This window comes from Oncorhynchus masou, chromosome 9, assembly GCF_036934945.1.
Source record: "Oncorhynchus masou masou isolate Uvic2021 chromosome 9, UVic_Omas_1.1, whole genome shotgun sequence".
Classification (NCBI taxonomy): Eukaryota; Metazoa; Chordata; class Actinopteri; order Salmoniformes; family Salmonidae; genus Oncorhynchus; species Oncorhynchus masou.
The window spans coordinates 6,850,259-6,863,819 of NC_088220.1; the positions used below are offsets into that span (position 1 = coordinate 6,850,259).

Below are 13,561 nucleotides of genomic sequence, written 5' to 3' on the forward strand. Positions count from 1 at the left end.
AGTGCCCTCCAGCCCGTCAATCCGTCCTCCCGTATCGTTGGCCCCGTGTTTTGGTACATAGAAGTGGACATCCGCCAGGCTCTGGAGAGGGAAGTCGCTCCTGCTGTCTGCCCTCCAGAACGCATCTACTCCCCATCACATCCACCCCTGGACTTCACCTTGACTACCTTCCCTTTATTTAACCCTCAGTAGCCTCAGTCATCAGGGAGTATTGGTTTGTTTTTATGTTCATTACGCATCTTCTGTGTTATTCATTTGCCTTTCATCGTTGTTATTAAACTCTCCTTCTGTCTCCTGATTCCCTACATATATACGTGACATACACATGTTCATCATTTACAACTATAATATAATTCCAGCATCAAAACTGTGCAACGGCCATTCAATTAATGGGAACAGATATGTGAAAATATATATATTTTTTTTACGTTGGGGAGGGAGATGCATTTAATTTAATGGCACCTTTAAGTTGGACGAGAACCATTTCCGGTTCCATGTAGAATCCTTTTCACTGAGGGTCCTACATGGAACCCAAAACCCTTTTGTCCTTCTGTCCCGTGGTCTATGTCTGTCTGCCGATCTAAATCTCTAGAGGAAATATTACCCTGTTCTCGACAGGTGACCTCTCCGTTCCGTAACTCACAACACTCAGGGAACCATGTAAACAACTGGCTCTTAAGGCTTGGTCTTTGGTACCACTTTATAGTTAAATATCCTTGCAGTATATATTTCATTATTTGTTCGGGCAGATTCTTGTCCCTGATGTTATGGAGGGAAAAACGGGGTTGAAAAAGGGGGATGGGGGGGTGGAGAGGGGGCTCCCTCCTAGGTCAGCCCCATACATGCCTGTATTGAATATGAAAATATATGATGGCATAACGTGTTCAGTATGCAAGCATGAAGGAAACCATATGAACAGGAGGCCAGACAAAGAGCCCACTGTGCTCCATGTACGACCACTCCCCCTCTTCTCCCTTCCCCTTCTCTCTTTCCCCTCTGTCTTATTCAATTGAGGGAGCAGGAGGAGAGAGAGAGAGAGAGAGAGAGAGAGAGAGAGAGATGAGAACAGAGCCCTGCTCAGCGAGAAAGAGAGAGAAAGTCCTACTCAGAGAGTGAGAGGGGAAGGGGGGAAGTCCTACTCAGAGAGCGAGAGAGAGAGAGAGAGAGAGAGAGAGAGAGAGAGAGAGAGAGATATGAGAGATATGAGAGAGTTCGACCCAGACAGAGGTAGAAGCGGGAGCCCTGAGGACCTAAAAAGGGGCAGGACAAACTAGCCACGCGCCTCGCACACACAGACCCACCGGAGTACAGGTGAGCTGCAACTACTAGTGTACAGCTGCTATCTGTTATACAGGAAACATCTCCAATCGGTTGCTTTGTAACGGCTAGATTAGACTTTTTGGCTTTTTGGCACAGTGACGTTTCGATGCACTTTGAGTTTTACCAACAGTTAATGACGTTGATCTTTAAGTTGTGAGACTCTATCTCTCCCTGAGGGGGAGCGAGTGCATGGGACTGAAAAGAAATACAAATGGGGGGGAAACATGAACTCTGAAACATTAACCTTTGAACTAACTGATGACAAACAGCTGTCGGTTGCTGTTTAGTCACTTCCCCTTTGTACAGGCTGTAGGTTTGCAGAGGGGGCTGGTTAACTAACTGGTGGTCACATTACCACTGCGGTCAGCTAGAGCTGTCACTGATAGACTAGCTTATTGTCTTGACTGTGACTGTGTGGAGTCTTGATGTGGCCAGTCCCAGTTAGAGACTTAGAGCAGCAGTGTAGAGTATTGACTGTGTAGAGTCTTGATGTGGCCAGTCCCAGTTAGAGACTTAGAGCAGCAGTGTAGAGTATTGACTGTGTGGAGTCTTGATGTGGTCAGTCCCAGTTAGAGACTTAGAGCAGCAGTGTAGAGTATTGACTGTGTGGAGTCTTGATGTGGCCAGTCCCAGTTAGGGACTTAGAGCAGCAGTGTAGAGTATTGACTGTGTGGAGTCTTGATGTGGCCAGTCCCAGTTAGGGACTTAGAGCAGCAGTGTAGAGTATTGACTGTGTAGAGTCTTGATGTGGCCAGTCCCAGTTAGGGACTTAGAGCAGCAGTGTAGAGTATTGGCTGTGTGGAGTCTTGATGTGGCCAGTCCCAGTTAGGGACTTAGAGCAGCAGTGTAGAGTATTGACTGTGACTGTGTAGAGTCTTGATGTGGCCAGTCCCAGTTAGAGACTTAGAGCAGCAGTGTAGAGTATTGGCTGTGTGGAGTCTTGATGTGGCCAGTCCCAGTTAGGGACTTAGAGCAGCAGTGTAGAGTATTGACTGTGTGGAGTCTTGATGTGGCCAGTCCCAGTTAGGGACTTAGAGCAGCAGTGTAGAGTATTGACTGTGTGGTGTCTTGATGTGGCCAGTCCCAGTTAGGGACTTAGAGCAGCAGTGTAGAGTATTGACTGTGTGGAGTCTTGATGTGGCCAGTCCCAGTTAGGGACTTAGAGCAGCAGTGTAGAGTATTGACTGTGTGGAGTCTTGATGTGGCCAGTCCCAGTTAGAGACTTAGAGCAGCAGTGTAGAGTATTGACTGTGTGGTGTCTTGATGTGGCCAGTCCCAGTTAGGGACTTAGAGCAGCAGTGTAGAGTATTGACTGTGTAGAGTCTTGATGTGGCCAGTCCCAGTTAGAGACTTAGAGCAGCAGTGTAGAGTATTGACTGTGTAGAGTCTTGATGTGGCCAGTCCCAGTTAGAGACTTAGAGCAGCAGTGTAGAGTATTGACTGTGTGGAGTCTTGATGTGGTCAGTCCCAGTTAGAGACTTAGAGCAGCAGTGTAGAGTATTGACTGTGTGGAGTCTTGATGTGGCCAGTCCCAGTTAGGGACTTAGAGCAGCAGTGTAGAGTATTGACTGTGTGGAGTCTTGATGTGGCCAGTCCCAGTTAGGGACTTAGAGCAGCAGTGTAGAGTATTGACTGTGTAGAGTCTTGATGTGGCCAGTCCCAGTTAGGGACTTAGAGCAGCAGTGTAGAGTATTGACTGTGTAGAGTCTTGATGTGGCCAGTCCCAGTTAGGGACTTAGAGCAGCAGTGTAGAGTATTGACTGTGTGGAGTCTTGATGTGGCCAGTCCCAGTTAGAGACTTAGAGCAGCAGTGTAGAGTATTGACTGTGTGGAGTCTTGATGTGGCCAGTCCCAGTTAGGGACTTAGAGCAGCAGTGTAGAGTATTGACTGTGTAGAGTCTTGATGTGGCCAGTCCCAGTTAGGGACTTAGAGCAGCAGTGTAGAGTATTGACTGTGTAGAGTCTTGATGTGGCCAGTCCCAGTTAGGGACTTAGAGCAGCAGTGTAGAGTATTGACTGTGTGGAGTCTTGATGTGGCCAGTCCCAGTTAGAGACTTAGAGCAGCAGTGTAGAGTATTGACTGTGTGGAGTCTTGATGTGGCCAGTCCCAGTTAGAGACTTAGAGCAGCAGTGTAGAGTATTGACTGTGTAGAGTCTTGATGTGGCCAGTCCCAGTTAGGGACTTAGAGCAGCAGTGTAGAGTATTGACTGTGTGGAGTCTTGATGTGGCCAGTCCCAGTTAGGGACTTAGAGCAGCAGTGTAGAGTATTGACTGTGTGGAGTCTTGATGTGGCCAGTCCCAGTTAGGGACTTAGAGCAGCAGTGTAGAGTATTGACTGTGTGGAGTCTTGATGTGGCCAGTCCCAGTTAGGGACTTAGAGCAGCAGTGTAGAGTATTGACTGTGTGGAGCCTTGATGTGGCCAGTCCCAGTTAGGGACTTAGAGCAGCAGTGTAGAGTATTGACTGTGTGGAGTCTTGATGTGGCCAGTCCCAGTTAGGGACTTAGAGCAGCAGTGTAGAGTATTGACTGTGACTGTGTAGAGTCTTGATGTGGCCAGTCCCAGTTAGAGACTTAGAGCAGCAGTGTAGAGTATTGGCTGTGTGGAGTCTTGATGTGGCCAGTCCCAGTTAGGGACTTAGAGCAGCAGTGTAGAGTATTGACTGTGTGGAGTCTTGATGTGGCCAGTCCCAGTTAGGGACTTAGAGCAGCAGTGTAGAGTATTGACTGTGTGGTGTCTTGATGTGGCCAGTCCCAGTTAGGGACTTAGAGCAGCAGTGTAGAGTATTGACTGTGTGGAGTCTTGATGTGGCCAGTCCCAGTTAGGGACTTAGAGCAGCAGTGTAGAGTATTGACTGTGTGGAGTCTTGATGTGGCCAGTCCCAGTTAGAGACTTAGAGCAGCAGTGTAGAGTATTGACTGTGTGGTGTCTTGATGTGGCCAGTCCCAGTTAGGGACTTAGAGCAGCAGTGTAGAGTATTGACTGTGTGGAGTCTTGATGTGGCCAGTCCCAGTTAGGGACTTAGAGCAGCAGTGTAGAGTATTGACTGTGTGGAGTCTTGATGTGGCCAGTCCCAGTTAGGGACTTAGAGCAGCAGTGTAGAGTATTGACTGTGTGGAGTCTTGATGTGGCCAGTCCCAGTTAGAGACTTAGAGCAGCAGTGTAGAGTATTGGCTGTGACTGTGTGGAGTCTTGTAGCCGTGTAGAGTAATGCTAGAGGATGTAACAGATGGAGGGGTAGCTAGCTGGAGACTGTATTATCTTTACTTCCTATGATACAGCAGGTGAGGAACCTGTATAATGTTTAAAGAGAGCCATAACAGTCTGTTTTTTACCCCTATGTTAATTAATTAATTAATTAGTTATTACAGATGTAACGTATTCGTGTCGATGCCATGAAATCGACACCTCATTTATTCAGGTAACTGTGTTGATGTCTTGGGAATGCAGTATACTTGTACATAACTTTTAATAAACAGCTAATTAATCTTTTTTTTTTGCACGTTTTTCTCACAACGGCTTTTATGTTGTTGTTTCCGAGTGCTGCCCAGCCCACACATACACCGAACAAAAATATTAACACAACATGCAACAATTTCAACGTTTTTACTCGGGCACCCGAGTGGCGCAGCTGTCGAAAGTAACTGCATCTCAGTGTAACAGGTGACACTACAGTCCCTGGTTCAAATCCAGGCTGTATCACATTGAGCTGTGATTGGGAGTCCAATCCTCAGCAAAATGTGCACCTGTGTAATGATCATGCTGTTTCATCAGCTTCTTAATATGCCACACCTGTCAGGTGGATGGATTATCTTGGTAAAGGAGAAATGCTCACTGACAGGGATGTAAACACATTTGTGCAGAAAAAAATAAATAATTAAGCTATTTGTGCGTATAGAACATTTCTGGCAATTTTTATTTCAGCTCATGAAACATGAGACCAATACTTTACATTTCTATTGCGTTCATATTGTTGTTAAATATTTCAACACCTCCCTTCTCTGAAGATTTAAACTCTTAAGTGTTTTATTCCATCTTCTAAGAGTTTTGGATGAAAGAAACTCTTGGAAGGCTGTGATGTCTTAACACACCTATTGTAGGTCATCTATTTATCATTGAATCATTATTTAAAGTCTCCACCTGCAGCTCCCAGCGTGGACTGTGTTTCAGATCTCACACACTGAATTACAGGCTTTATTCTCACATAATGTAGGAGATAAATATATATATATGGGAGAGAATTAGAGAGAGACAGAGAGAGAGAGAGAGAGAGGTAGAGGTAGAGAGGTAAAGAGGTGTAGAGGTGTAGAGGTAGAGAGGTAGAGGTAGAGAGGTAGAGGTAGAGAGAGGTAGAGATGTTGAGGTAGAGAGAGAGAGGTAGAGGTAGAGAGAGAGAAGTAGAGGTAGAGGTAGAGAGAGAGGTAGAGATGTTGAGGTAGAGAGAGAGAGGTAGAGGTAGAGAGGTAGAGGTAGAGAGAGAGAGGTAGAGAGAGGTAGAGAGAGAGAGGTAGAGAGGTAGAGAGGTAGAGAGAGAGAGAGAGAGAGAGAGAGAGAGAGAGGGGTAGAGAGAGAGAGAGAGAGAGAGAGAGAGAGAGAGAGAGAAAAACATCATTTCTGAGGTTGATTGAAGTCTGTGCTTGACTTTGTTTTGATTGTCAGTCATCACCTCCAACACAAGCCAAGGCATGCCGGGGCTATGACTGCCCCCTCCCTCCACCCCTCCCCATTCTTCTCACTCCTCCTCCTCCTCTTCTGAAGAGGAATCACAAACCAGGAATGCAATTTTTTTGAGGAAAACCCAAAATTATTTTGTAAGTCATTAAATGGCCCTTTGTGTCTGAACAGGAAAGAGTAGAGTAGATCCTGCCAGACCCCTGTCTGTGCTGCGTGTGTGTGTGTGTGTACCTACAGCCCCCGGGGGTTGTCATGGCAACCTGTCAGTCAAGGTATGCACTAGCCTGAATAATATGACATAGGTAAAGGATACACTTGAAATCCTCTCAGGAATGCTCTCTCTCACTCATCTGATATTCATACTCACATATCACATTATTCTATTAGTACATAGAGTGGGCACTGCATAGAGTGGGTCCCACAGAGTGGGTATTACATAGAGTGGGTATTACATAGAGTGGGTATTACATAGAGTGGGTACTGCATAGAGTGGGCACTGCATAGAGTGGGTCCCACAGAGTGGGTATTACATAGAGTGGGTATTACATAGAGTGGGTACTGCATAGAGTGGGTACTACATAGAGTGGGTACTGCATAGAGTGGGTATTACATAGAGTGGGTATTACATAGAGTGGGTATTACATAGAGTGGGTAGCATAGAGTGGGTACTGCATAGAGTGGGTATTACATAGAGTGGGTATTACATAGAGTGGGTAGCATAGAGTGGGTATTACATAGAGTGGGTATTACATAGAGTGGGTATTACATAGAGTGGGTACTACATAGAGTGGGTATTACATAGAGTGGGTATTACATAGAGTGGGTATTACATAGAGTGGGTACTACATAAAGTGGGTACAACATAGAGTGGGTACTACATAGAGTGGGTATTACATAGAGTGGGTATTACATAGAGTGGGTATTACATAGAGTGGGTATTGCATAGAGTGGGTACTGCATAGAGTGGGTACTACATAAAGTGGGTACAACAGAGTGGGTACTACATAGAGTGGGTATTACATAGAGTGGGTATTACATAGAGTGGGTACTACATAGAGTGGGTACTACATAAAGTGGGTACAACATAGAGTGGGTACTACATAGAGTGGGTATTACATAGAGTGGGTATTACATAGAGTGGGTATTACATAGAGTGGGTACTACATAGAGTGGGTATTACATAGAGTGGGTATTACATAGAGTGGGTACTACATAGAGTGGGTATTACATAGAGTGGGTACTACATAGAGTGGGTACTACATAGAGTGGGTACTGCATAGAGTGGGTATTACATAGAGTGGGTACTGCATAGAGTGGGTACTACATAGAGTGGGTACTGCATAGAGTGGGTATTACATAGAGTGGGTACTACATAGAGTGGGTATTACATAGAGGGGGTACTACATAGAGTGGGTACTACATAGAGTGGGTACCGCATAGAGTGGGTACCACATAGAGTGGGTACCGCATAGAGTGGGTACTGCATAGAGTGGGTATTACATAGAGTGGGTATTACATAGAGTGGGTATTACATAGAGTGGGTACTACATAGAGTGGGTACTACATAGAGTGGGTATTACATAGAGTGGGTAGCATAGAGTGGGTATTACATAGAGTGGGTATTACATAGAGTGGGTATTACATAGAGTGGGTAGCATAGAGTGGGTACTGCATAGAGTGGGTATTACATAGAGTGGGTATTACATAGAGTGGGTAGCATAGAGTGGGTATTACATAGAGTGGGTATTACATAGAGTGGGTACTACATAGAGTGGGTAGCATAGAGTGGGTATTACATAGAGTGGGTATTACATAGAGTGGGTATTACATAGAGTGGGTATTACATAGAGTGGGTATTACATAGAGTGGGTACTACATAGAGTGGGTATTACATAGAGTGGGTACTACATAGAGTGGGTATTACATAGAGGGGGTACTACATAGAGTGGGTACTACATAAAGTGGGTACTACATAGAGTGGGTATTACATAGAGTGGGTATTACATAGAGTGGGTATTACATAGAGTGGGTACTACATAGAGTGGGTATTACATAGAGTGGATATTACATAGAGTGGGTACTACATAGAGTGGGTATTACATAGAGTGGGTATTACATAAAGTGGGTATTACATAGAGTGGGTATTACATAGAGTGGGTATTACATAGAGTGGGTACTACATAGAGTGGGTATTACATAGAGTGGGTATTACATAGTGTGGGTATTACATAGAGTGGGTACTACATAGAGTGGGTATTACATAGAGTGGGTATTACATAGAGTGGGTACTACATAGAGTGGGTATTACATAGAGGGGGTACTACATAGAGTGGGTACCACATAGAGTGGGTACCGCATAGAGTGGGTACCACATAGAGTGGGTACTACATAGAGTGGGTACTGCATAGAGTGGGTATTACATAGAGTGGGTATTACATAGAGTGGGTATTACATAGAGTGGGTACTACATAGAGTGGGTACTACATAGAGTGGGTATTACATAGAGTGGGTATTACATAGAGTGGGTATTACATAGAGTGGGTACTACATAGTGTGGGTATTACATAGAGTGGGTATTACATAGTGTGGGTATTACATAGAGTGGGTATTACATAGAGTGGGTACTACATAGAGTGGGTACTACATAGAGTGGGTATTACATAGAGTGGGTATTACATAGAGTGGGTATTACATAGAGTGGGTATTACATAGAGTGGGTATTACATAGAGTGGGTACTACATAGAGTGGGTATTACATAGAGTGGGTACTGTATGGCAGCATATACATGTGAACTGTAGACAGATGAACGGTATGACAGTCCTGTTAAGGTAAACTGATTGACAGGTGAACTGAAAGACATGTAAACTGATAGACAGGTAAGCTTATAGACAGGTGAACTGAAAGACATGTAAACTGATAGACAGGTAAGCTGAGAGACAGGTGAACTGATAGACAGGTAAACTGATAGACAGGTGGACTGATAGACAGTTGGACTGACAGACAGGTAAGCTGATAGACAGGTGAACTGATAGACAGGTAAGCTGATAGACAGGTGAACTGATAGACAGGTAACCTGACAAACAGGTGAACTGAGAGACATGGATTTTATAGACAGGTAACTGACAGACAGGTGGACTGATAGACAAGTGAACTGATAGACAGGTAAGCTTATAGGCAGGTGAACTGATAGACAGGTAAACTGATAGACAGGTAAGCTGATAGACAGGTGAACTGACAGACAGGTAAGCTGATAGACAGGTAAGCTGATAAACAGGTAAGCTGATAGACAGGTAAGCTTATAGACAGGTGAACTGATGGACAGGTAAACTGATAGACAGGTAAGCTTATAGACAGGTGAACTGATGGACAGGAAAGCTGATAGACAGGTGAACTGATAGACAGGTGAACTGATGGACAGGTAAACTGATAGACAGGTGAACTGATAGACAGGTGAACTGATAGACAGGTGAACTGATAGACAGGTGAACTGATAGACAGGTGAACTGATAGACAGGTGAACTGATAGACAGGTAAACTGATAGACAGGTGAACTGATAGACAGGTGAACTGATAGACAGGTGAACTGATAGACAGGTGAACTGATAGACAGGTAAGCTGATAGACAGGTGAACTGATAGACAGGTGAACTGATAGACAGGTGAACTGATAGACAGGTAAGCTGATAGACAGGTGAACTGATAGACAGGTGAACTGATAGACAGGTAAGCTGATAGACAGGTGAACTGATAGACAGGTAAGCTGATAGACAGGTGAACTGATAGACAGGTGAACTGATAGACAGGTGAACTGATGGACAGGTAAGCTGATAGACAGGTGAACTGATGGACAGGTGAACTGATAGACAGGTGAACTGATAGACAGGTAAGCTGATAGACAGGTGAACTGAGAGACATGGATTTTATAGACAGGTAACTGACAGACAGGTGGACTGATAGACAAGTGAACTGATAGACAGGTAAGCTTATAGGCAGGTGAACTGATAGACAGGTAAGCTGATAGACAGGTGAACTGACAGACAGGTAAGCTGATAAACAGGTAAGCTGATAGACAGGTAAGCTTATAGACAGGTGAACTGATGGACAGGTAAACTGATAGACAGGTGAACTGATAGACAGGTAAGCTGATAAACAGGTAAGCTGATAGACAGGTAAGCTTATAGACAGGTGAACTGATGGACAGGAAAGCTGATAGACAGGTGAACTGATAGACAGGTGAACTGATAGACAGGTAAACTGATAGACAGGTGAACTGATAGACAGGTGAACTGATAGACAGGTGAACTGATAGACAGGTAAACTGATAGACAGGTGAACTGATAGACAGGTAAGCTGATAGACAGGTGAACTGATAGACAGGTGAACTGATAGACAGGTAAGCTGATAGACAGGTGAACTGATAGACAGGTGAACTAACAGACATGTAATCTGATAGACAGGTGAAATGACAGACAGGTGAACTGACAGACAGGTAATCTGATAGACAGGTGAACTGACAGACAGGTAAGCTGATAAACAGGTAAGCTGATAGACAGGTGATCTTATAGACAGGTAAGCTGATAGACAGGTGAACTGACAGACAGGTAAGCTGATGGACAGGTGAACTGACAGACAGGTAATCTTATAGACACGGGAAATGACAGACAGGTAATCTTATAGACAGGTGAACTGATAGACAGGTGAACTGACAGACAGGTGAACTGATAGACAGGTGAACTGACAGACATGTAAACAGGGGGCTCAGGGAGCGATGGGGTCAGGGGGCAATGCTGTCAGGGAGCGATGGGCTCTGTGAGCGATGAAGTCAGGGGGCGATGCTGTCAGGGAGAGATGGGGTCAGGGGGCAATGCTGTCAGGGAGCGATGAGGTCAGGGGGGCGATGCTGCCAGGGAGCGATGGGCTCAGGGAGCGAAGAGGTCAGAGGGCGATGCTGTCAGGGAGTGATGAGGTCAGGGACGGATGCTGTCAGGGAGCGATGAGGTCAGGGGGCGATGAGGTCAGGGGGCGATGAGGTCAGGGAGCGATGGGGTCAGGGTTCGATGAGGTCAGGGAGCGATGAGGTCAGGGGGCGATGCTGTCAGGGAGCAATGGGCTCAGGGAGCGATGAGGTCAGGGGGCGATGCTGTCAGGGAGCGATGGGGTCAGGGACGGATGCTGTCAGGGCGCGATGAGGTCAGGGATCGATGAGGTTAGGGGGGCGATGCTGTCAGGGAGCGATGAGGTCAGGGATCGATGAGGTCAGGGAGCGATGAGGTTAGGGGGGCGATGCTGTCAGGGAGCGATGGGCTCAGGGAGCGATGAGGTCAGGGGGCGATGCTGTCAGGGAGCGATGGGGTCAGGGACGGATGCTGTCAGGGAGCGATGAGGTCAGGGGGCGATGCTGTCAGGGAGCGATGGGGCTCAGGGAGCGATGAGGTCAGGGGGCGATGCTGTCAGGGAGCGATGAGGACAGGGGGCGATGCTGTCAGGGAGCGATGAGGTCAGGGGGCGATGCTGTCAGGGAGCGATGGGGCTCAGGGAGCGATGAGGTCAGGGGGCGATGCTGTCAGGGAGCGATGGGGTCAGGGGGCGATGCAGTCAGGGAGCGATGGGGCTCAGGGAGCGATGAGGTCAGGGGGCGATGCTGTCAGGGAGCGATGAGGTCAGGGATCGATGAGGTCAGGGAGCGATGAGGACAGGGATCGATGAGGTCAGAGAGCGATGGGGTCAGGGAGCGATGAGGACAGGGATCGATGAGGTCAGGGAGCGATGAGGACAGGGATCGATGAGGTCAGGGAGCGATGGGGTCAGTGAGTGTTGGATAGCGGGATGTTCCTGAACTTCAAATCCACAATTACATCATAATTCTACACACGTCCAAAAACCTAATCTCGGTACCCAGAACCAAATCTCCTGCATCAGATACTATCCACAGATAGTTCTGAATAATAAACCCAACACGAGGGTCGTATAGTTCAGTTCAGGGTTTTTGAGGGATATAATAAGACCTGTTGATGTTTGTAGAACACATCCGAGCAGCATGACTGTGGACTTATTGGTAATTATGATTGTTGGAATATTGACACAAAACAGAGGTTGTGGAGTTCAGGGTTTAACGTGTTTTTTTTTAATTTTTAAAAAAAAGTTATGAATCAGGAGAAACACAGAGTGTTGTGAAGTTTAGGATTTGATGGAAGCTTTCCCAGTGATTTCACTGTAGGGTTAGTGATATTTCTGAATACAGACAGACAGAGGTAGTGTAGTCCAGGATTTGAGAGATAGTAAGACAATTGCGACGTCTTGCTCATGTTTTTCTGAACTAGGAAGTTGTCTAACATTGGTCTAACTTGTGAAGGGGTAGTGCCGTTCTGGATTTGAGGAATATATATTAAGACAATTGAACATACGGGTTATGTTATTTCCTTCCAGATTTAGTAACACTTTTCCCAGTGATGTCACGTCAGTTTGAACGATTCCAACTCCAACACATGTTCACAGTCTTGTGGTGAACAAATATTTACATATTATATTAATTTAAAAGATCAGAACTGAATTCTAGACATTCTTCCAGCAGATGTCCTCAATGGAACAGATGGTCGCCGCTTTGTAGATCCAAGATTGTAAACATCAACTTGATGTGAACGTGTTGAAATTTACTCGACATCCGTATCTCAAACACTTCCCTCGTGATGAAATCTGTCAGAATGATGCTGTACAGTAAACGGAATAATACAAAACCCAAACCGTGTAATGAAATAGAATGTGGCAAACTCAAAATGATGTCGTAGAATCTAAACGATGATAACCAGATTGATGTCATCTGTCCTCCCTCCTTCCTTCACACGTCAACGAGACCTCTTGTCATTAATGTGTTCCAAATGGTATACTATATGTAAGTAGTGTACTATATAGGGGATAGGGAGCAAGTTTTTTTTACCTTTATTTAACTAGGCAAGTCAGTTAAGAACAAATTCTTATTTTCAATGACGGCCTAGGAACAGTGGGTTAACTGCCTGTTCAGGGGCAGAACGACAGATTTGTACAGCTCGGGGATTTGTCAGCACGGGGATTTGAACTCCGGTTGCTAGTCCACCGCTCTAAACACTAGGCTACCCTGCCACCCACGAGGTTACCCTGCCACCCACTAGGCTACCCTGCCACCCACGAGGCTACCCTGCCACCCACGAGGTTACCCTGCCGCCCACGAGGCTACCCTGCCACCCACGAGGCTACCCTGCGACCCACTAGGCTACCCTGCCACCCACTAGGCTACCCTGCCACCCACGAGGTTACCCTGCCACCCACTAGGCTACCCTGCCACCCACGAGGTTACCCTGCCACCCACTAGGCTTCCCTGCCACCCACGAGGCTACCCTGCGACCCACTAGGCTACCCTGCCACCCACTAGGCTACCCTGCCACCCACGAGGCTACCCTGCGACCCACTAGGCTACCCTGCCACCCACTAGGCTACCCTGCCACCCACGAGGCTACCCTGCGACCCACTAGGCTACCCTGCCACCCACTAGGCTACCCTGCCACCCACGAGGTTACCCTGCCACCCACTAGGC

General features: G+C 46.4%; 1 protein-coding gene across 2 annotated transcripts in view; it reads left to right on the forward strand.

Moving 5' to 3' along the window:
- Positions 1–1,082: 1,082 nt before the first annotated feature.
- LOC135545458 (synaptopodin-like) overlaps positions 1,083–13,561 on the forward strand; it is an 83,709-nt gene continuing 71,230 nt past the window's right edge. For both annotated transcript variants that reach the window (XM_064973086.1, XM_064973085.1), the window contains exon 1: positions 1,083–1,311. The gene's annotated coding sequence lies outside the window, so the exon portion shown is untranslated. The remainder of the gene's footprint in view (positions 1,312–13,561) is intronic.